Below are 24,898 nucleotides of genomic sequence, written 5' to 3'. Positions count from 1 at the left end.
AATAGCCAAGTTCATGGCAGCACTATTTACAATAGCCAAGATATGGAAGCAAGCTAAATGCCCACCGATACGTAATTGGATAAAGAAGTTATGGTTCATATATACAACAGAATATTACTCAGTAATTTAAAAAAAGTGAGATCCCATCATTGGTAATGACACAGATAGACCTAGAGGTGATTATGCTGACTGAAATATGTCAGACAAAGATAAATGCCATATGATTTCACTGATATGTGGAATCTAAGGAACAAAAAGAACAAGTGAATTGAAAACAGACCCACAAATATAGAGGATTATCATGTGATGGCCAGAGGGGAAAGAGGTAGGGGGCTTGGGAGAAAGTGGTAAATATTTAAAGAAATATAAATTTGTAGTTGATAGAGGGTCATGGGGATGAGGATCATGGCATAGGGAATGCAGACAACAGTAAGGTAATGGCTATGTGTAGAGCCAGAGGGAAGATAGAGTAATCGGGGGGATTGCTTCATAAACTATATAGATGTCCAACCAATGTACTGCATACTTGAAACTAAAAAAAAAAAAAAAAAATGAATTGAAGAGAATGTCTCTACCAAGAGCCCTGACATCAATGCACAGCCTATGAGTGTATTTTCCTACTGGAGACAGGAGAGGGGATGGTCAAGGTCACATTTGTTCTAGGTCTCAGGTAGAGCTAACTGCCAAGTGAACTGCTGCCTTGCCCTGAGCTTTGGGAGAAGCCTATAGCACTTGCATCATGGATCTAAATATCCAGTTGACAGTATAGTCAACGTTGAAGAGGACATACAGACAAAATCTAAAATTTTAATGTGGGTTAGGGTAATGGGATAGTTGAACACATGAGATACAAGATAGCCCATTTTGGTGTACTTACTGTACACTAGGTTTTACTTGAAGTTCTTTCACTATCTCACTTAACTTTTAAAATAAGCCTATGAAGGAGTTAACTATTGTTACTAAATAAGTCACCCCAAAATCTAGTGATGTGAAGCAGCAACAGTCATTTTATTATTCATTCTTGTGGTTGTGGGGTGATTAGGCTCAGGTGGGTGGCTTTCACTTGGTGTGTCTCAGACAGAAGTGAGAGCTCCCTTGAGGATCACTCACTCACATATCCAGCAGTTGATGTGGGGTTGGCTAGGACCTCATCTGAGGCTGTCAGCTGAAACATCTGTATTCATTCCTCACTATGAGTGAATGGGTTCTAAGAGAGAGCATTCCAGGAGAACCTGGCAGAAACTAGAGGGCCTCTACGACCTCAGTTGAGAATCACATAGCATCATGTCCACTGAATTTTATTTATTACAAGCAAGTCACTGAGGCTAGAACATAAGCAAGAGGAGGAGTATCAAGACATTTTCAGACCTGTCTAAAAATCATCCCAGGCAGTATTTATTTCTCTCATTTAACATACGAGGAAACCAAGATCTTGAAAGGCTGAGTTGACCGTAACAGTCCACACAGCAAGTAAATAGCAGAGGGGAGACCTGAAACCAGCTCAGCTAGGGTCCAAAGCCTCTGCATTAAACCACTGCACTACCTTGCCTCTGCATGAATCTACATTCTATATGCAGGATGTATAAGACATAAATATATAAGAACAGAAATTGAAGTTGAAATGGAAATTGATTAGCACCAAAGAAAAGGAATTGTTAACTATTTCAAAAGCAAAGAAGGAAAAAACATATCCTGTTAAGAGAGATCAGAAAAGTCTTTCTGCAATAGGTGGATTGGAGCAGTATGGGGAAGTTATCTATGTAAGACCAGAGTGTTCAGAGAAGCTGGTTGGGTGGGTTGTTGAGGAAGGGTGGAAGGGTACAGGCATCCCTGGAAGAAACATAGGAAGAGTGGATCTCAGAGGCAGGAACACACATGCCAGCCCTAGCTAAAACAGCTGATTGTTCAGAAGAAGATAAATGGAAGAAAATGCAGAAGTGGACTGCCACCTGATTATGAAAGTGTTTGAATACCAAATCAAAGCTTTTTGCTTTCTTTTAAAACTGTGCTTCTCAAAATGTGGCCCCTGAACTGGCAGCATAGGTAGCATCTGCAGCATTGACATTGCCTGGGAACTTGCAAGAAATGTAAACTCTTAGCCCCTCACCAGACTTGGTGAACCCAAAACTTTGGGGATGGGGCCCAGCAACCATATTTTAATAAGCGCAGACAATGATTCTGATACAGGTTTGAGTTTGAGACCCTCTGCTCTCAGATATTGAGGAGTCTCTAGGTGGTTTTGAGCAAGAGGATACTGTGACCTGAACTGCTCTTATGGCAGATCGCCCTGGTTGTGGTGTATTGGACAGGCTTAAATGAGAGAGCAGACACTTGTATCCAGGAGAGAGGTAATGCACAATTGGACTAGTCCAGGAGGAAGGGAAGAGGGACAGATGTGATGGGTGAGGCACCGAGGCAGGCAAAGGCCTAGGACTTAGAAGCTGGTGAGAAGTGTGAACCATATAGAGCTCACAGGCAAGCACAAGCAGCTATTTAGATCTTTTCTAAATTTCTCTAAATATTTGAACCACATGGTCCAGGAATCTGGGTATAAACTGAGGACCCAAGGGTTGAGTTACAGATGCGGTTTCCTGTTTTTCAATCAAGTTACTCTCCACAGTTTGCCTGGGGGAAAGCATTTCTCTTGGCCCTTCATGCTTCATTACAAGATCTGTTGGCTCAGCCTGAAGCATATTGATTTTTCTAAACCACTTTGCACAGTGAGTTTAATAATATGATCTACCACATATGGTTGAAAAATAAATGAGATAATTCTTGTACACTCAATATATACTAGTTATTTTTATCATCTTTGTTAGCATTATTTTTATTAATTTATTCAAGATATATTTGCTTGTCCCTACTGTGTACAGGCACTGATTTCATAGTAGTGACTTAGACAGTCCCGGCCTGTCCTCCAGGCCTCTCTATTCTTCACCGTCAGTTCATCCATGAGACGGATCAGAACATGGATCTGAGAGTCTAAAGAATTGAGTTTGAGCTATAAGTTATAAAGCATTAACTTTGTAATCTTGAAAAACCACATCTCTAGGCCTATTTATTCATCTGTGAATGGAATTAAAAGACCTCACAAGAGTGTGTTACGATCAAATGAAAAAGTATGAGAAGATTTTCATGATAGTAAATGATACACCCCTTCAGGAAGACATGGCAGAATTAATGCTTCCCCATTCCCCACTCCCCACCACCCCTTGGCTATATCCATTCCTGGTGCTTCCATTTCTCTCCCATCTCTGGCCCAATTCCCCACTGCAGTGTGGCAGATTTCATTGTCCCTTTTTCTGGGCTGCTCCTAGCTGCCTTTCTAATTCATTGAAAGCCAGTTAGTAATAGATTAATTTGCCAAATGAGTAATTCATTAATACATAAAATACAGGTTTGTCAACAACATGTTTCTTTCAGCTCTTAATAGTATTAAGTAGTTCTTACTGGATGTGTTGATTTTGTTAGCTTATCAATATTTTAAAGTTTTTCCATGTGTACTGTGATAGGTATCCTCTATGACTTAGTGCCCTCAGTCATAGAGGAATTCTCTGGTGGAGGAAAGGCAAAGGCAGTCAGCATGTGGCCCCCTCTGGGGTGTCTGCATCAGAGAAGGAGGGACTGGGGTTAGCAGAAAGAGAATGAGGTCCTAGTTCCCTAGAACTCCAATTTCTACAGCTCTTTTAGGCCCTGCCAATTCATTCAATATAAATTGCTGGACACTTGAGTAATTTTTAAAATGTTTTTGTAAATCTGCAAACTGGTCATTGAACAAATTAGCCATCCAGTGCTGAATGAATCAGTCAATGATCAGTATATGGTTAACTGGCCTTTGGAAACTTGTTGAAGCCCAGAAAGACCCTTCCAAGTGGATTTTCAGCTACTTTATGGCCACTTATGAGAACATGTGACCAAGCCTGGTCTTCAGTGCACCATAATTAGTGTTGTCTCGAACAGTTGCCTCCTTTTTTACTTGAATCCATACCCCAGTGCCCTTCCCAGTGTCCAGGCAGAGGCCACAAAAGTGAAGAGAGAGTGGCTGCTCTCAAGGGCCCTAGATGTGGGACTCAGTGCCACCTGAGTTTGGCCCAGAAATATCATAGTGAACATCTCTATTTTTCTCTGTCTGAACTGTCCCCAAATCTTTCCCCACCTGTTTCAGTGAAGTTTTCTTTTCTGAACCAAGAATTAAGGTCAGAGAAATTTCCCCATTAGCAAATATGTTCCATGTATACTCAGCTTCCAGGCTTGGGCCAGAGTGGCCCAACAGCTAAACTTCGCCTCCTATTTCTGCTTTGCATCATTAATTGTGTTAGCCTTCCTTGTGTGATATATCAGCTGCAGTTCCACAGAGCATGTGTATGCTAACTGCTGTACCATCTCTCCACAAGGAATAAGGTAGAGTTCCCAAAGTAGAGGTACCCAAGAGATCTCTGTGGGCTTATTGTGGGCAGGGCTGAAACTCTCCTGTCCTCTCCCTGCACTTCCTTAAAAGAAGAAGATTGTCTAATAGAAAAATTGACTATTAGATCCCATTCTCACATTCTGCATGGTGAACTCTATGGGAGGACCCCATTCTTGGCAGGGTGGTGAGCGGTGTAGGTAGCACCTTAAGGTTTTGTTGACCTCTGGAGAAACTGAGAGCAGCAGGCCAGGAGCAACTTGCCTAAAGCATATGCCAGTAAGAAAGGTGAAAGGGAAACTGGGCAGTATTCTGAGCTCCTCATTAGCTGCTGCTGGGTCTCTTTGTCGAGTCTCTCCAGGGCCCTTAGACTCCAATTCTACCTGGAAGAGTAATTGGCTAAAAAAAATACCTAATCAAATATCTCAGGCCCCACTTCAAATTCCAGTATCCCCTTGTCCTTGAGGACATTTCTCAAACTCTCCCCAGTTTGGCACATGTGGCATTCATTATTAGAAGCCTGTCTATGTCTCCAGCCTAACTACCTATTTTGGTATTTCACTAAACCACAACATCATTTGTGTGTTTTGTCACATGCTAGGCCACTTGAATGATGACTCCTTCTTGTTTCAAGGCTACCTCTTGCTGAGTGTATTAGTTTGTTAGGGCTGCCATAACAAAATACCACAGACTGGGTGGTTTAAGCAACAGATACTTATTCCCTCATAGTTCTGAAGACTGGAAAGTCTGAAATCAAGATACCGGCAGGATTGGTTTGTTCTGTGGGTCATAAGAAAATAATCTGGTCCATGCCCCTCTACTTGGTATTCAGGTGGCCTTCTTGTGTCTTCATGTGGTATTTCCTCTGTGCACGTCTATGTCCTAACCCCTTCTTTTATAAGAACTTTAGTCATATTGGATTAGGTAAGACTCAGTCTAATGAGCATACTTTAAGTTAATCATCTCATTAAAGGCCTTATCTCCAAATACAATTACAATCTGAGATACTAGGGGTTTAGACTTAAACATCTAAATTTTAGGGACACAATTCAGCCCATAACAGCAAGCGCCAATTAAGGGGAGCAATTGCCCTGGTTTGAAGGGAAATGAGGGGTTTCCCACAACCTGGGACTTTGTACACTAAAACTCAACAGTCCTGAGAAAAGTGGCACAGTTGGCACCCAGCTCTAAGTATCTGTAGGCCTCAGTCTGTGTGGGGTGCCTGTGGGCAGGGATGGAGCTGGGAGGTTCCCCTTGTGGTTGCATACCTGCCTAGGGGCAACCGGTCTCCCCTGAACACTCAAGGTCTGTGATGTCTGGGCCCACTTGCTTACCCACAGGCACTGTTTGAAGCCCTTATTAACCTGGGGCTTGCCAAAGGTAGGGGACTCTGACCCCTCTATGAATCTGTCATCGCCCAGGTACAGTGCCTACAAGTCTCTAGTGATTGCTGACTGAATTTTGATTACCTGCTCTGTGCACATCCGTGACATGCAGACAGCTGTACTTGTTTTAGGAACATAAGAGTTGAAGGCTCAGACTACAGCTAAGGATCTTCATGGACATGTCTAAATCTAAATTTTGTGCATAATTATAATCACATAGCTAACATGTATTCTGTGCCAGACTCTATGCACAGGGGCTCCCATGTATTAATTCATTTTAACAGACTACAACCCAATAGGTTAATTCTCTTGTTACATTACAGATAAGGAAACTGAGGCATGGGAAATTAGATTACCTCCTCAAAGACATAGACTGGGCATGGTGGACAAATTTACAACCATGTTGGCTTTCTAGGCCTCTCGCAAGCACTAGTATAACTTTAAAAGTTTGTGTTACACTTTAGACCAAAACTTAAACTGAAATTCTCAAGCTAAGAGTTTATAAACACACATACCTCCAGGATTGGGCCTCCTAAATCAGTCCAGGGCAGGTGTGTTGTGTGCCAGACCAGGAGCTCACACAGACAGGACTCGCCATGCAGGTCAGGTGCACCTGCACGCTGCCATTTCCATCATAAACCCTTGGATTTTTTCCTGCTATGTCCTCCCTTCTTCTCCTCCTGTCATGGTCCCAGTGCTCCATGGTCATGTTGGCTTCTCTGTGGTCTGTTTTCACCACAGCTATGCCTAGGGCATGGGATTTAGCATAGAATTAGTCCCTAATTGTATCCTGTGAGTCATGAACTTCTCTGAGCTAATAACTACAACTAACCCCTCCACAAGACCTCCAAATGTCAGAGCACTTTCACCTAGGAAAGCCCTTCTCATCGTCTCATCAGAAAAGCAGGTTTTTGCACTGCTTCTCGTCTTGTAGGTAAGAGGACCAAGTATAGCAATAGAGGTTGGTTGCTCTTTTGTATCTGGAACCCTGATGCCAGCCTCAACAAGAGGTGGAGCTCTCCAAATTTGAACACTGCAGTGCTTCTATTTGGGCTTTCAGAAAGAATACATACAGGACAGATACTTCCCCTACTATATGGGGTATTGTAAAAGGGACAGACAGGACGTAGTTTCTTCAAAAGAATCCATAAGAGACAGAGAGGAACAAGATAAACTGCAGAAACGAGGTGACACTGCTCGGCAGGCACATGGAAGTGATTGGAGCCTTGGGGATCACCTTATACCCTCGGAAACTCAAGTAGATAGTGATGCCGTAGGCTCTAAGGGGTTTGAAAGTAATTATCCCCAGTTTAGTATTAAGAAGGGCCCCATTTATAGCTGAGGAAGAAGAAAGTGAATCCACCCTTTCCAATCTTTCACCTCTTGACTGCACTCGCATCAAGACCTGGACTAGAAAATGGGCTGTGAGGACATCTTGGTCTGGGAGAAAGGTATGCGCGCTCAACAAAAGATGAGGACTTTTGTTATCTGCAAGAACCTCATAGCTGCCAGACAGCACAGGAGTGTCTCAATGTCTTAGCCTGTTGGACATGGAAAGGGCAGAGGGGACTCAGAGGGTTTGAGAATGGCTCCCTGTCACCCAGAAGGAGGGGCAGTGTGGGTGTGGAAACTGAGGCCTGTCTCCCAAGAGGTGCCTGGCGGGACTTGCTGAACAGAAATGTCCCTCACCTTGAAATGCTCCTGGGATGTGGACTGACTTGACCTTGAGTGTCTACGTTCAGCTTCTGCAGTACGACTTGGCACATACACATCTTTTTCTCCAGCACAGTCTCTGATCTGCCTGCAGAGTACAGGGTGAAAAGAAATGTTTTGTTTTGTTTTGTTTTGTTTTGTTTTTCCTTTCTGAAGAATATCAGGCTTTGTTTGTTTGTTTTTCTTTTTTCCCGTTTTTTCTTTTCCGTTCTTCACTTAGAAAAGATTAGTGCCAGACATTTAAGTATTCAACAAACAGCTAAGTGTAATGTTTTATTCATCTTTGAAAAAAACACCTTTTGTTTTTGATTATGGAATTAATACAATTTCAACTGTAGGAAATCTTGAAAATATAGAGAAATGTAAAAAAGAACATCAAAATTCTCTAAATTTTCACCATGACAAACATATTAACATATAAGCATATCTTTGTCCAGTCTTTTATAAATGTATACATTTACATACATAGTTAAAAATTGGGTCATAATTTATATACAATTTAATATACATTATGATTTTATTTACATATAGTTGATTTTTCACATAAAACAACAGAAGAATTTTCTCCACATGATTCAAGTTTCTTAGAAAAAATTCATTTTAAATGTAGTCCACAATTCCACTGTATAAGTCATTATTTATCTAAACCATCTCTTCCTATAAACACTCCTGCTATGAACAGAACAGTACCATGCTACACAAACCATCATGTGTCCTTGAGGGAGTTTCTTTGGGGTCATTTCTAGAAAGCCAGTGAGTGGGGCAGAGGACACAAATAGCCTTGGGGCCACTGTGCACCCCAGATTGTCCAGAGGATGGTGTAGGTTGATTTCTGTGACTTGATCACTGCTCTGTAGCTTGAGAGCACTTCAGGTATGTCAAGCTCCATGAGTACTTAACCATCCGTGCCAATAGGTCATTAAAAATATCATAAAATAAATAAATGAAGGTGGAACAAAGACATGGAATGTGAGAAAAGAGAGAGGTAAAATGTACACATCAGGCATGTGGTTTAAGAACAGTGAACACTTTATCAGTATCAGAGCATAGATAAGCAGATCCTCCCATAAGAGCATGGGCATGCGTATTGAGTGACTCTGTAAGGCAGTAAAAGGATGCTCATTTCCTTGTAGCATAGACAGCTCAACAAGCATTGATATTGAAATAAATCCCAGTAATGCCTCTCCTTTGTTCTGAAAATGCCATGGTTTGCACCCTCAACAGATGGAAGTGCCAATCTCTCCAAAAAAGGAACCTGGCTTATCTTTCGGTCTTATTTTTTACTTATCCACTTGTACAAGTTTAAGATGCTAGGTAGGGAGAAATTTCTCTGTGATCTGCCCAGACTCCCACCAAGTTTCTCCTTCCTTACTTTTGCTGAGCCAAATCCCTGCCCCTAAGACCACTTCCTCTCATAGATTTTTTTTACCTTTTAGAAGTCCTGATTTCTTCAAATCTGGGGTTTACTCAAGTGTCTGGTTTTAAGAGTCTCACTTAGGGCTTCTGCCATGTCAACCATCAGATGAGCACCAAAATGTCATACATAACACTTCATCTAGATAAAGAAGAAAGACAGAATTAGTATGCATGCTGTGCCCATTTAATCAAGAAGGAAATACAGCAGATGCTGAGCTAGAACTGTGCCTAATACTGGAAGACAGAGGGAGACATGTTAGCCTGAAGTAATCTTGGTTTCTGGACCTCAGACTGAAGCAAGTCACTTCTGATTAAGATACTCAACACAGCTGGGACATGAGAGTCTGAATGGGGTGAAATTAGTCATATGGATTTGGATAGCCTCTAACTGAGCTTTTACTCAGTCTGAACCAGTCCTAAATGAAAATGGCAGCATGACTCGTAACTGGACCCTCACTCCTTGGACATCCCATAAGCAGTGTACGGTTGGTATTCTGGGGGAAAATGCTGGATTAACTTGATTTATTTCTTATGCAAGAAGAAGCCCTGGAAAACTAGATCTGAACAAAGGTGACAGGCCACAAAAGCTCAGGCCGGGAAAAGGAGACCATTGGACCGTCTGGGAAAAGGAGACCATTGGACCGTCTGACCAAAGTGTTCATTGCCAAGCTGGGCCAAGGTGCAAATAATAGATACTGGCGAGAAAACATGAGAGCCAAGGTTGCAAATGGGAATGGTGATGATGGTCAGTGTAGAGGGGTAATGGAACTAGCAAATTCCACCAGGTGCCAGAAAAACTGGGTTTGTTTTTCTTATTCATTTATATTTTTTGAGAAAACAGTTTAAAGTAGAGAAATGTCCTAAAAACCAATAAGTAAACATATTTCTACCACTCAGGATTAATAATTGTTTCCTATATTCTTTATTTTTAAGGAGATCAAATATTCTCAAATGAACTAATATATCTTTTAACTACTCACCTCTGCCTTATTTCTTTCCTCCCTCCTCTGTGGCAACCACTGCTATGATATATTTTTTTTAGTCACTGTTTTTTATATTCTTAAAAAATATATATTCAAAATCAATACATAGTATTTGTTTCTGTTTGTGTGGGTGAATTTTTAATTTAGATAAATTGTTCTATATGCATCATTCTTCATCTTTTTTTTGTCTTAATATTTTTTAGATATATCTGTGCTAACACATAATGCTGGCATCATTTCATTTCATTTAACATCTGTATTTAGATTCTATTGTATATTTATATATCACACACAGATTCTGTCATATAAATATCATACATAGATTTATTTAAGTTAAAATATCACACACCAATTTATACTCTTATCAGTAATAAAAGAGATGTCAAGAGGCCTCACATTCTATCCAACATTCAGTCTTTTTTATTTTATCCATTCTGGTGTGTGCAACTTACTGTGGTTTTTAATTGCATTTCTATAATGGCTAATGGTATTGAAAAATTTTATATGGTTGTCATTTGGAAATTTTGGAAAGAATCTGTTCAAGTCTTTTGACCATTTATTGTGTTGTATGCCTATTTCTTACTAATTTTAGGGAGTATTTGTATATTCTTGATACAAGCCCATTTTTGTTGTTTTTCTTTGTTTTATGTGTTGCTACTATCTTCTAATACTCCATGACTTGTCTTTTTCCTTTTCAAAATTGTATATTTCAATAAGCAGACCTTCTTAAATTGAATGAGGTTTTATTTATTATATCACTCCTTTATTTTGTGATTGGTGCTTTTTAGCTCCCATTTAAGGAACATTTGCACCTGCCAAATCATGTGATATTCTCCTTTATTACATTCTAAAATCTTTATTTTCTACATTTATTGTCATAATCCACATAGAAAGTTTTTTTGTGTGTGTTTCTATGATGTGAGGTAGGGATCAAGCTTCATGTGCCCCCCAAAAGGGCTTCTAATAGAGACAGGAACATTTCATGAAAAGACCTTCTCTGCTATTGCTCTGCAATTTCACTTTATCATAAATTATGTACCCACATTTAATGGAGTCTGTTTCTGAGCGCTCTATGTTTTCCATTTATCTATTGGTGTATTAATTCTCAGTATCACAAACTCTTAATTACTGAAGCTTTGTAAGACTATATACTTAGCAGTGAAATTTCTCCAACTTCATTCTTCTACTAAAATTACCTTGGCTACACTTGGCTTTTTTGGATTTTCATATAAATTTTCATTTCAACTTGTGAATTTCCACCAAAAACCTACTTGATTCTTTTACAGATTGCCTTAAATCTATGGGTCAACTTAAAAGAGAATTAACATTTTTACAATCTTCGAGTCTTCTGATTCATGAACATTTTAGACCTCTCCCTTTATTTAGGTGTTATATGTATTTCTCTCAATAATGTTTAAGGATTCCTATGTAGAGTTCTTATATATCTATTATTAGATTTATTACTAGATCTGTGACATGTATTGACACTATTCTAAATAACATATTTTTAATTTTCTAACTTTGTTTTTTTATTAGACATAGAAATACAGGTGTTTTCACATTACCTATTTATTTTTTATTATGTCACTATCACCCTGTTAGTTTACTAGGGCTGCTATAACAAAATACCAGAGACCAGGCCATTTAAACTATAGAAATTTATTTTCTCATAGTTTTGGAGCCTTAAAGTCCAATACAAAGGTGTTGGTAGGTTTGTTTGTTTGTTTTCCTGAACCTTTTCTCTTTGGTTTGTAGTTAGCCATCTACTTACTGAGTACTCACGTGACCTTTCCTTTGTGTACACACATTCCTAGAGTCTCTTTTTGTGTGCCTAAATTTTCTCTTCTTATAAGGACACCAGTCAGATTGTATAGACGCTAGTCAAATCATTTGCTTTATTAGGACACCACCCTAACAGCTTCATCTTAAAAGGCTCTATCTCCAAAAACAGTTCACATCCTGAAGTATCGAGGGTGTAGGGCTTCAGTGTACGAATGTGAGTGGGAGGACACAAATTTGTCTATAAAAACTACACTTAATTGTTACAGCTTTTTAATATGAATTTTACCTGTTTCCATGCATTGCCTCCATTTCTTTGTCATTTTCAGAATTATTCAAACTAATAATTTAGTTTTACTTTTCCATCAGGAAAGGAGACAGGTAATGAGAGAAGGGTTCATGGCTAGTCGAAAGGTAAACCTGGAAGAAATCCATAAAGTGCCAGAGAGGTGGTATTCATGGCCAAGGGTAAATATGTAAAGCATTCTAAGTTGTTCAGATCTCTCTCACAAGTAAAATAAGACAATGGGTCTCATAGGTAAAGTGGGTGGAAGACTTTACTACTTTCTGGAGCAATCTGAATGTAGAAGGGAATTCCTATTTTCTTTCTTCCAAATCATACTCCTACAAGCTTACTGTAGCCTCCCTATGGGTTCTGTGCATCTTTCACTTTACTACTACTAATAATAGCTACCATTCAATAACATTAAATAATTATTCCTCTCAATAAACTTGTAAGCTATACATTTCTCAGTCTACAGATGAGCAAACTGAGATTTATGGAACCTAAATGACTTTCCCTAGATCTTGTTAGTCAGTGATAGAGCTAAACATTAATCCCATCTTAGTCTGACTCCAGATCTCTTCTCACCCACTAGTGTATATCCTTTCCTAGATAAGTAAGAGTCTTAGAGCACTAGGTCTATCGTCCTAGGTGTCCAGGTCTGAAGGAAGAGGACTTGTCTAAGAGCTTTGATTAATGGGGCAAAAGAATGACTCCAAGAACTTTCTAACCAAAATTTTTGTTAGACCAAGAGGTACAGGGTGAGAAAATTGGACAACAAGGCATAAATTTGAAAAACTAGTTGATGTTTTTATTTGTTTGTTTGGTTATTTGTTTGTTTTTAGAAATGGAGTGTATTGGAGGCCAAACTAGATATTCCCTGATTTTTTTCTTATTTTAATGTCCTTCCAAAATTCATGTTTCCCTGGAACCTCAGAATGACCTTATATGGAAATTGAATTTTTGAAGATGAAATTAGTTAAGATGAAGTCATACTGAATTAAGATGGATCCTAAATCAAAATGACTGGTGTTTTTATAAAAAGAGATATATAGAGATATCTATAATATACAGGGATATATAGAAAGAAAAAGACCATGTGAAGACAGAAGCAGAAATTATATTGCCACAAGCCACAGAACACCAAGGATTGACAGTGACTGCCAGAAACTGAAAGAGGAAAGGAAGAATTCTTCCCCAGAGGCTTTGGAGGGAGTATGGCTCTGCTGACACCTCGATTTCTGACCTCTGGCTTCTTGAATCATTAGAGAATAAATTTATGTTACTTTAAACTATTCAATTTGTGTCAATTTGTTACAACAGCCCTAGGAAACTAGTATACATACCTAGAAGTGGAAAGAGATATTGCTGATGACATAATTGAGGTGACATTACAGATACTTCTAATTTCTTATTCTTTTTATTACCTGACTTTTGCGATAATCTCTGCTTCATGGACATGAGATGCAAATAAAACCAAAACCTGGAACTGGAGTAACTTCTTGGTATGTTGTTTTTGGCCATGTCGGGCTTCTCAGAATAAGTAGTATGTAGCATGTAGCAGACCGTGAATATGTCAATTTGTTGAATAAATGAACAAATCTATGAATAATGGGCATAAGAAGTAGAAGACAAATTTTTCCTCTTCATGGAAATTAGACTTCATAATTTTCTTTGATTCAGTTTTCTGTGGTTCAGTAGGGAATGCATTTGAGTCAGACATACCTAGAGTCATTTGCTGTGTGATTTTGAGCTCGTAAGGTAGCCTCACTGAGCCTTTATTTCTCATCTGTGAGTGAAAAGGATTACTTTTGTTTTGTCTCAAAGGGTTACTGAAGGAATTCACTATCTGAGCACCTGGCTGAGCATATGTGCATGTGTGGTCACAACTGCTATACTGGTGGTCCACCCTACTCTTCCTCTCAAATGCGAGGTGCATAATGGTAACATTCGTAATAGCAAATAGAAAGTTGTATGTGCACATCCTGTGGGTGGTATGTGTGTGTATGTGACTTATGTGTAGTTTTAGGTGTGAAGTATGTACAAATTAGCATGTGTACATCAATTGCTGTATTTAGATAAATCTGAGAAACTATCACCACTCATGGCAGTTGCTAAATTCAGTTCTAAAAAAATCAAAGTTTTCCAAGTAGTCCACCTCTGAGAGTAGAGCACTAAGTCACTTAGCCACATATTTTAAATTTTTATAATCTTTTTCTCATTCATTCTAGCACTATCAACACAGCCATCACCCAGACAAGGTATAGACAGCTTTCTAAAAGAAGTGGTAAGTCCATTTGTTCTAGTTTAATAGACATACTATTAGATATTTTCTAGTTATGGCTGTTGTGCTCAATAAATCATCATCTCTGAAGGAAATAAAAAGGAATATAAATTTGACAGGTATTATTGTACTCTGTTGTTAATATTTTAATTATCTGTATCTAGACCTAAGATGCAAAAGGCCTAAAAAGACTCATTAGTGAATGAACAAATACATTAATATTTTCTGAAAAAAAAAGAAGAGGAAGAGAAAAGTCATCAGTCTTGACTGATAATGATCCCAGGAACTTCTTTCCAAAGGAAGAGTTTAAGAAGAGTGCTGTTTGTCAACATAATTAACCTGTCCAAGATCTATATGTCAGTATTTCTAGCGCTGAGCTGTGACCCAGGGGAGCACATTCCCTAGGTGTTTGTAAGGGAGCAGTAGAAAGTTGAACTGCTAAAGACAGCTGCTCCAGGATACTTGAAAGCAAGTGTTGGCAAGTAATTACTCTGTACAGCTTTGTTCCCAGCTAATTTCTTAAGCTTCACCAGATCCTATAACAGCAAAGTGGCTTCAAGCCCCAATTGGTTGATTTTAAATCCAGACACAGACACAAACTATTACATGATAGTATACTGGTATTTTTAGGGCTTTGTAAATTCATTCTTTGTCTAATGCTTTAAACACCTTGGACAATTGTTTGGATGACTGGGAGGAGGGAAAAGAAAAGAATCCCATAATCAAGGCAGTACTGGTATCAAAGTTATATCTGACTCGAATGTTTGTGCTCTTCTCACCATAGTACACTATTTTGGAGTAGGCAGATCTCAGGGCTTCTCATAATCTGGACTCAGCTTCTCTCTTTGGCCTAAGTTGCCATAAATCTATACTTGCTTTCCTGGTTTCTAGCTACACTGGATTCCTCGCCTTTCTGGGACACACATTAGATCTCAAATAAATGTCTTTGCACTTGCCCTCCTTTCGATCTGGAATACTCTCTGCTTAGAATGGTGTTTTCAACTTGGCTGCCTGCCAAATTTCTAAATAAAAGGCAACCATTTTTGAAAAGTTTTATTCAGTCCCCTCTTTTTATCTCCTGGCTTTTCCAAGCACCTTTTTTTTTTTTTTTTTTTTTTTTTTTTTTTTTTTTTTTTTAAATAACACATACCCCTGAGTCTCTAATTGTTTACCTTGCTGTCTTTCCCACCAAACTGTCACATTCACCTTAGAGGCTTCTGACTCAGAACACTGTTGGGCTCTAGTGGCATGAGACAAGGATTATTTAATGAATGAAAGAAGTAATAAATGGATAAATTTAATGAAAGCTCTCAGCATCATTATATCATTACATGTAGTTAAATAACCCATGATTGAGCCAGATCTCACTGAACCAGTGTACACATTTCTTTCTGAGAGGGTAGAAGTCCAAGTTATAAATTAAGCATGAGAACTAATTAGTATTGCAGACATCAACTGATGTAGCCAATTGTCTCATATGTTCAAAGAGGGAGTTTACCTGCTAATTCAACAATTGGCTTAACATGTTTCTTTGAACAAGTATCTATTGTTTTTTAATGTTCCCACTTATACAACACAGATAAAGACTTTGATCTTTAACTCAAAGACTCATGAATTGAGTTTGTGAAAGCTCTGAGCATTTGGGGGAAAATGCGTGCCATAGAACTTATGTGAAAGCAGTCTCATCTCATGTGGGGCATATAGGGTGGTGGAAGTTGTCTCCATTCTTTTTCATTCTTTAAAGTAGATCATCTGGATTCCAAATGTCACCATAGAAAAAAACTTACAGTTAGAAACAGAATTAGTATTTTTGGTATAGTTTTCACTAGTTTTAGGTACAAATTGAAGATAATACAGCCTTATAGGTCTAAATTTGAAGTATATATCCTGCAAACCATGGGAAGTTCTAGATTTTCTCTCAAGCATCTCCCTCCCATGATAAATCTGAGAAATACTTTCTTAGTTCCAGAAGGTTGGTCTTAGTAATTATTGTTGTCCAGAGATTCTAACGCTGTAAACATTGAATTCTGTTAAAGATTTCTCATGCCGAAGGGAGGAATGAGCACTAAACTCAGTTATGGATGTTCCATCCCAAAAAAACCTGGGCCTTGGGTGCTGTGGTTTTTGTCTTAGTCACATTCAGTACCGAGAATGAGCCTTTCCCACAGAAAAGCTCATAACATTAAGAGAGCAATTTTTCTCAATTATAAAAAAAGTAACTACAAACAAATCAATATGGAATCTTAAAATATTGTTCAAGTCATCCAAAAGAAGGCAAAAAGAGAGAAACAAAGGAACAAATAAAACAACAGAAAACAACAAAATTACAGACTTAAGTCCTACCATATCAATAATTATCTTAAAAGTAAATGATTTAAATAGTAATCAAAAGACAAAAATTGACAGTAGATTTTAACAATATGATCAAAAACATGTTGTATATAAGACATATACAAATACAACAACATAATACCAAATACAATGACCTCAGTAGATTGAAAGTAAAAAGATGGAAAAAGATACACTACAACAACATTGACAAGAAAGCAGGACTAGCTCTATTAATTTCAAGTAAAGTAGACGTCAAAGGAAAAAAGTAATAGAGACAAAAAGGGGACATTACATAATGATAAAAAGATTAAACCACCAGGAAGACATACTGCTCTTAGATGCATCAAGCAATAGAGCTTCAAAATACATGAAGCAAAAACTGATAGAACTAAAAGGAGAAATAGACAAGTTCAAAATTACAGTTGGAGACTTTGACATCTCATTCTCAGTAACTAATAGAACTATTAGACAGAAAATAAGCAGATATAAAATAATGGAACAACACCATCAACAAACAGAATTTGACTGACATTTATAGAGCATTCTACTCAATAACAGTAGAATACAAATTCTTTTCAAGTTTCCATGGAACATTCACTAAAGTAAACTATATCCTGAGTTAAAAACAAATTTTAACAAATTTTAAATAATTGGAATTATACTAAGTATATTCTATGATCATAATGGAAATCATACTAGAAATCAATAACAGAAAGGCAATAGAAAATCTCCAACAACTTGGAAATTAAATAACACATTTGTAAATAACCCATGAGACAAAGGAAAAATCTTGAAGGAAATAAAAAATATATAGAACCAAATCAAAATGAAAATAAAACACATCAAAATATTTGGGGTACATTTAATTCAGTCAGTGCTTGAAGGGAAAATTGCAATTCTAAATTCTTAGTTTAAAAAAGAGACAAAATTTCAAATCAATAATCTAAGCTCCTACCTCAAGTAACTGGGGAAAAAATATCAACATAAACCCAGAGCAAGCAGAATAAAGTAAATAATGAAGAGCAGATACACATGTAATTGAGAACACAAACAATAAAGAAAAATCAATAAAGCGAAAGCCTGGTTCCTCAGAAAAAAAAATCAATAATATTGATTAAGCTCTAGTAAGGCTGACAAAAAAGACACTAAGCACCAATATCAGTAATGAAATAGAAGATGTCAGCAGACATTCTGAAGCCATTAAAAGAATAAGAAGGAAATACTATTAATGACTTTACTCTCATAAATTCAATAACTTAGAAGAAATGAATCAATTTCTCATAAGCCACAACTAGGAAAACTCAGTAAGGTTGAAAAAGACATCCTGGATAGTCCTATAACTATAGAAGAAATTGAATCAATCATTTAAAATCTCTCAAAGAGAAATTTCCATACTCAGATAGATTCCCTGGAGAATTCTAAAAAACATTTAAAAAGGAATTAACATCGGTTTTACACAATCTTTTTCAGACAATAAAGGACAAAACAAATCCCAAACCATTTTATGAGGCTAGTATAATTCTGATAGAAAACCAAAACAGCGCGCGCGCACGCGCACACACACACACACACACACACACACACACACACACACGGAAAAATACAGACCAAATCTCATAAATTTTAATGCAAAAATCTTCGACAAAAAGCAAATGTAGTAATGTATAATGAATTATTAACCATGACTAAGTATTCATTCCAGGTATGCAAGACCGATTTAACATTTAAAAATCATCAGTTGTGTAATACACTTATGAGCAGGCTGAAGAATAAAAGCTATGTGAACATATCAATTGATGCAAGTAATAATAAAAAAAAAACTTTTATAAAAAAAAAAGGAAAGTGAAATTCTATTTTACCAGAAAACAAAAATGCGTCGTGCAGTAAAGATAAAGATGAAGAGGCTTTGGCTCACTGGCATTGAAGAAACAAAAAAGTCTGGAATAGAGAAAAGATATGGAGATGGGTAGAGAAAGAGCATTTGTACTATGGGCTCAGGAAGCCTAAATCATTTGCTTAATATCACGTAGCCAATAATAATCAGATTTTTTTTTTTTACAGCAAACCCAGAAATATGTATACCCGGGTACCCCGGAATTGTGTTCCTAATCAAATTCTTTCATAAAATTACATACACTTATGTGTATGTATGTATTACAGAGATGAAAACCATATATCTCAAGACAAGAAGATAGTGAACACAGTAATTTGAAATCTTTGCAATAATTCAAACAGTGACTTTCATTCTTAACCTATAATATTTTGGATCAATAACTGGCATCACAGAACTCTTTCAGGTGCCTAGGTTTACAATGATTAAAATGAAGTTCAAAACAGTAAAGCCTGCCTGAAGTCACACAGTTGCTTAAAAGATAGAGCAAACTAGACCTAGCTTACTATTTTTCAGGAAAATGATTTTTCACACTGCAGCTCACTAAAATGTTAGTTATGATTGCACTGTGTGTATTAATTATATGAGAGAACATGTGCTTTAAGAACGTTAATGCCATATAAAAATCAAGCGTTAGTGTATTATTAACTGGAATTATAATTGTGGCTTTTATTGTAAACTGTCTCAAATTCTTTTAAAATTATGTGGAAAATATAAACACAGAATTAGATCTCATATATTTTGTCCCTAAAACAAACATTTTAGCAAATATGGTAAATATTCATAAATATTTAACAATAAAATCTGGTTAGTTTCAGAGGATGTGAAAGGATTGGTTTGGAGGAATTGCCTAAGTTATTTACAAAAATTATTCATAATTATGGGAATAATGTCTTATTTTCCCTCAATACATTTCCTCAAAGCAAGCAGTTGTCCAGCATCCTTCCATGGACTATTCTTTTCACAGGGTTTTTGAGAATTTGGAAGAGAAAACTTTTTTTTCTATCTTATCTCATTAATATTTATGATGGTTTTGTGCTGGGCACAGTTCTAGCCCCTTTCTACATATATATATATATATATATTTTAAACCCTCACAATTTTCCAAGGTAAGTATTATTAATAGTAATATTATTTCAATTTTATAGGTAAGTAAACTCATTGGTTTATTCAACATCATGTCTGGCAGGTGGAAAAGAGATTCTGATTCAGAAATCTATGCCCTTTTCATCCCTTTTTCTCCTCCCACCCACTCCTCAATATATTCCCCTCAGCATTGAGGTCAGTGTGAAGTTACCTTTTAGGATACTATAGAAGGGAGGATATGAAGGGACAGTTCAGAAGGAGAGTGAAACCTGGACAGTCTGTAGAGGTCATGTTCTTGGACTGATGTAAATGCCCAGGATTTTATTGAAATCTCAGAAGATGCAGGAACAACAATGGTAAAAGCTAACCTCTATTTAAGGGTGCAACTGAAATTGTGTCCACCACCAAGTAGATCAACCATACACAGCCAGATAAACATCCCACACTTCCATTCTAAATGGAATGGCTCCATCTGCACCTGGTTTTGGATCAATTCTCAATTGACATCTATTCTTTTGCTTCATATTTTCCAAAAGTAAGGGAGAAACTAGAACTAGACCCAAGAGAAGCAGGTGATTAATTGAAGGGAAAACTAAATACATCATTGAGGGAAAAGTTAAAGAAGGTTTGGTAGGTTGGTGTGAAAATGACATGGCCAAGTGTTAATTAACATCAATCATGGAGGAAAACCACTTGACAGAATTTTGAATAGCACAGATACTATTGGGTATGGTTTGGGCCAGAAGTGATGGCAGAGATCCTGGATTAATCCTACTTTCTGGGTGACCCTAGGGAAGTCATGTGACATGTCTGATGCTCAATAATCCCAGATTTAAAATAATTTTGGAGAATCAAGTGTAATAATGGGTCAAAAGTGCCCCATGAGTCATAATAACCCTATGTCTGTTGAAAGTCATTAAAGGATGATGGATACCTCCTATTTCTTATCATTAGAGGTTACCCCACTCAGAAAAATAATTTTTTTTGTCCATAAAGCAGGAAACCAGACAGATTTGGAGACATGTGCCCATGTCTCTATTTCAATTTGATACTTGGGTCCCAGGGAGCGAATGGATATATACAGTGCCTATAAGGAAGGCAGGCCTCAAGCTCTGAGGAGAGATAATCTAAAATTTCTATGAAAAGCTTCTTAAACTGAAGATGCAGGAACAATTAACATTGGGGAAGCTGAGATTAAATCCAGATTCTGTGGAGCAAGACTATGGCAGAGATTAAGGAAAGGGAAAGGGCAAGGTTGAGGAGACAGTAGGGGATTTGTACTGGGACTCCTGGCTTTATCAGTAGTAGATTTTTCAGATTCTAGGGGCTTTGGGAGCCCTTAGAAAAATTGATCTGGGGTGTTCCTGGCAACTCTCTCAGACACACATTGATTAGAGCTTACCAAAATATATTTCTCTATTTACAGTAGGAATAGCATTGGACATCTTAGCAACATAAATTTTTAGTTTTAGAACAAGAGAGAGAGAGAGAGAGAGAGAGCGAATGAGAGAGAAAGAGCCAGAGGAATTAGTTATTGATAGCTGATTTTCTCCATATTTTTTCACCATGGTCTACTTGGCAGGTAACAGTCAAGACCTGTACCCATGAGTATACCACTATAGTGTTGCCTCGACCTCTTGCTCTATTGAAAGATGGGGAGTAGGAGGAACATAATTGGTAATAAAGTTCTGTATTAAAAATTAACTATTTTATTCATAATTGCCAAAACTTTGAAGCAATCAAGATGTCCTTCGGTAGGTACATGGATAAACTGTGGTACAACCAGACAACGGAAAATTATTTAGCACTAAAAATAAATGAGCTATCAAGTCATAAAAAAAAAGTGGAGAAAACTTAAATGTATATTGTTAAGTGAAAAATCCAATATGACAATGCTACATACTATATTATTCCAACTACATGACATTCTTAAAGAAGCAAAACTGTAGAGACAGTAAAAATCATCAGTTTTTGCCAGAGGTTTGTAGACCCCAAGAAGAAAGAATTATTAGATATGAACCCCAAGAAGGAATTTACCTGTTGAGATGGACTCTCTGTAGTTAGCCAAGGGCCCAAATTTTGTGAACAGTAGGAGCCTAGGGGCCATTTTCTGATAGGGGCTCCTCTTGTTCTCAGAATGAACTCTTGACTTCCTGTACTATGCCCTTCTTGTTTACACTTTGTGAGTCAAACACTGCAGGGAAGCCCTGGTTAGTCTTTCTACCTAGTACTGAGACCTGCCCCATCCAATTAGAACTGCACAATTTAGAGACCTTGTTTATATAAAATGGACCTATTTGGGAACCTGGGCAAGAACTTTTCCTGTAAAAAGAGGCCTCTCCTTTGTCTCAGGAGAGCACAGTTTAGGTTGCTACCTGAATCTATATCTCTCAGGTTACAGCTCTTTTTGCTCAAATAAATGCTTGTTATTTTTTATTACACTCTAAAATTAATTTTGATTTTCAGGTCGAGGGGAGATGGTTGAATAGACAGAGTACAGAGAATTTTTAGGGCACAGTAAATACTCTGTATGAGACAGTAGTGGTAGATATATGTCATTATGCATTTGTCCAAACCTATAAAATGTATGCCAACACGAGTGAACCCTAATGTAAACTATGAACTTTGGATGATATTGATGTGTCAAAGTACATTCACTGATTGTACCAAATATACCACTCTGATATAAACTGTTGATAATGGAGGAGGCCATTCATATGTAGGGGCAGAGGTTTATGGGAAATTTCTGGACTCTCTGGTCAATTCTTCTGTGAACCTAAACTACTCTAAAAAAAAATAAAGTTGTTTAAAAATTAATTGTTTACACAATGTGCGAGCTTCATTATATATTAACTAATATGCATAATACACCTTTTCACTAGTCAGAGCACCAGGATTTGAATGAGGCAGGAAATATTCTCACATATGTGCCTCTGGGTACATTCTCTGCTAGAATTAGCAACTGAAAGAAGTACTGGTGAGGTAGACAGAAACCATACTTCATGCAAAGGAAAGCTACCATCTCCATGGCCATAGCTGAGGCAAGCTAAGATCTCAACACATACACACACACACACACACACACACACACACACACACACACACACACCAAGCTGTGCTGGAAAATGGGCATGCATCCCTATATCTCCTATTTTTGGCTCTACCCCTGCCCTGATCTGCTCATGAGGCCCTCCATGCTCCTGTCAGATGAGGCTTAGGAGATTGGGCTTCTAGGAGGACAATTCATATCCACTCATGGCAAAGTGTAGCCTCTGAACCTAGATAATAAAATTTCCAGGGTGAGGGAGAAAGAAGGAAGTAGGGCTTTCTAACATGGCCAAGAAACCTCTTCTGGAAAATGAATTTTGTTTTGTATCAAGGTAACCTGTTTGTGGCCCAGGACTTCATACCATAACTCACAGTGAACAGAAGTAAGCTGTGGTATCCACAAGGAAGCTACTACACTCAGGAACAATTGCATAACCATGATAGTCATAACATCTGCATTCCTTTGGCACTCATAGTCTAAGACTAACATTTCACAAATGAGAATTCTGCTCAAGGCCATACATATGATATCAGTTATCAGATTAAAAAGTAATTTCCTTTCTAAGGTGATCAAGACCAAATCCTCTTAAGAAAATGAACACAGCCTTAACACACTGTTGAGTGTTGTGACACTGACAAATAATCAACTTATTTTTAATAACGGCTATATTGACATCTAATTTACATATTATAATATTCACCCTCTTAAAGTTTACAATTAATTGATTTTTAGTATATTAATAAGGTTGTGCAACCATAACCGCTATCTAATTTCAGAACATCCATCATCTCAAAAAAAAAAAAACCTGTTAATAATCACCTCCATCCCCCTCTTAACCACCTCCACCCTTGGAAGCAACAATTGATTTTTTGTCACTATGGATTTGCTTATTGTAGACATTTCAGTAAAGAAAACAATTTTTAAAAAGATATATGTGGTATTTTGTGTCTGGCTTATTTCACTTAGACTCTTTTCAAGGTTTACCTTGTTGCAGTATATATCAATACTTCATTTCTTTTTATTGCTAAGTAATATTCCATTCTCTCTCTCTCTCTCTCTCTCTCTCTCTCTCTCTCTCTCTCTCTCCACATACACACACACACACACACACACACCACTCATTGTTTTATCCTTTCATCAGTTGGTGGACATTGGATTATTCTCATTTTCTGGCTATTATGAACAATGCTGCTATAAACATTTAAGTACAAGTTTTGTGCAGACCTATGCCTTACATTCTCTTAGGCGTATACCCAAGAGTTGTATTACTGGGTTTATGGTAACTTTATGTTTAACTTTTGATGTCATATATAAGAATTTCTGACAAATTCAAAGTTATTAATATTTACCCTATATTTCTTTTAAAAGTATATAGTTTTGGCTCTTACATTTTTGTCTTTGATCTATTCTGAGTTAGTATATCTATATGGAATAAATTAGAGGTCCAACTTTATTTATTTATTTTTTGCATGTGGATACCTAGTTGTCCCAGAACCATTTGTTGAGACTATTATCTTTTCCCCCACTGAATTATCTTGACATCCATCAGTTGACTGTAAATCTAAGGATTTATATATGAACTCTCAATTCTAGTCCGTTATCTTTCTTCATCCTTACAGTACAACATTGTCTTAATTACCATAGCTTCATAGTAAGTTTTTAAATGGGGTCGTGCGAGTCCTCCAACTTTTTTCTTTTTTAAGATTTACAAACTGTTCAGAGGCCATTGCAAATTTGAGAATCAGCTTGTCTATATCTTCAAAAAAAAGTTGTGATTTGATAAAAATTGCACTATAGATTATGGGAAGTATTGCTATCTTAATTTAAGTCTTTCAATCCATAGATATGAGAAGCCTTTCCAGTTATTTAATCTTCTTTAATTTATTTCAATAATATCTTATAGTTTACAATGTACATGTTTTGCATTTCTTTTGTTAAATTTATTCTAAAGTATGTTATTCTTTTAATTTACAATAATAAATGGAGTTGTTTAATTTTACTTTCAGATGTGCATTGCTAGTCTATAGATATAATTGATTTCTATATATTTATCTTGCATCTAGAAACTTTGCTGAACTCATTTCTAATAATTTTAATATATTTTAGTGGATTCCTTAGAAAGTTTTTTGATATAAGATGATGGTATCTACAAATAGGGATAGTTTTAATACTTTATTCTCATCTGGATCCCTTTTATTTCTTTTTCTTGCCTAATTGTCACCCTGTTAGAATATTCAGTTGAAGTGCAAACAACCTTATCTTGTTTCTGATCTTAGGGATTCAGTATTTTACC

General features: G+C 37.1%; 1 long non-coding RNA gene across 3 annotated transcripts in view; it reads right to left on the bottom strand.

The window, feature by feature from the left end:
* LOC107517780 overlaps positions 1-21,722 on the bottom strand; it is a 52,636-nt gene extending 30,914 nt beyond the window's left edge. For all 3 annotated transcript variants that reach the window (XR_004951488.1, XR_004951489.1, XR_001598652.2), the window contains exons 1-4: positions 21,594-21,722; positions 8,933-9,058; positions 7,480-7,591; positions 6,306-6,537 (exon numbers count right to left, since the gene is read on the bottom strand). This is a non-coding gene — a long non-coding RNA (uncharacterized LOC107517780). The remainder of the gene's footprint in view (positions 1-6,305; positions 6,538-7,479; positions 7,592-8,932; positions 9,059-21,593) is intronic.
* Between the last annotated feature and the right edge of the window lie 3,176 nt (positions 21,723-24,898).

The sequence above is a fragment of the Rousettus aegyptiacus genome, unplaced genomic scaffold, assembly GCF_014176215.1.
Source record: "Rousettus aegyptiacus isolate mRouAeg1 unplaced genomic scaffold, mRouAeg1.p scaffold_m13_p_6, whole genome shotgun sequence".
In the NCBI taxonomy this organism is placed as follows: domain Eukaryota; kingdom Metazoa; phylum Chordata; class Mammalia; order Chiroptera; family Pteropodidae; genus Rousettus; species Rousettus aegyptiacus.
The sequence above is the reverse complement of the archived record's forward strand: the minus strand, read 5'-3'. Positions and strand labels throughout refer to the sequence as shown.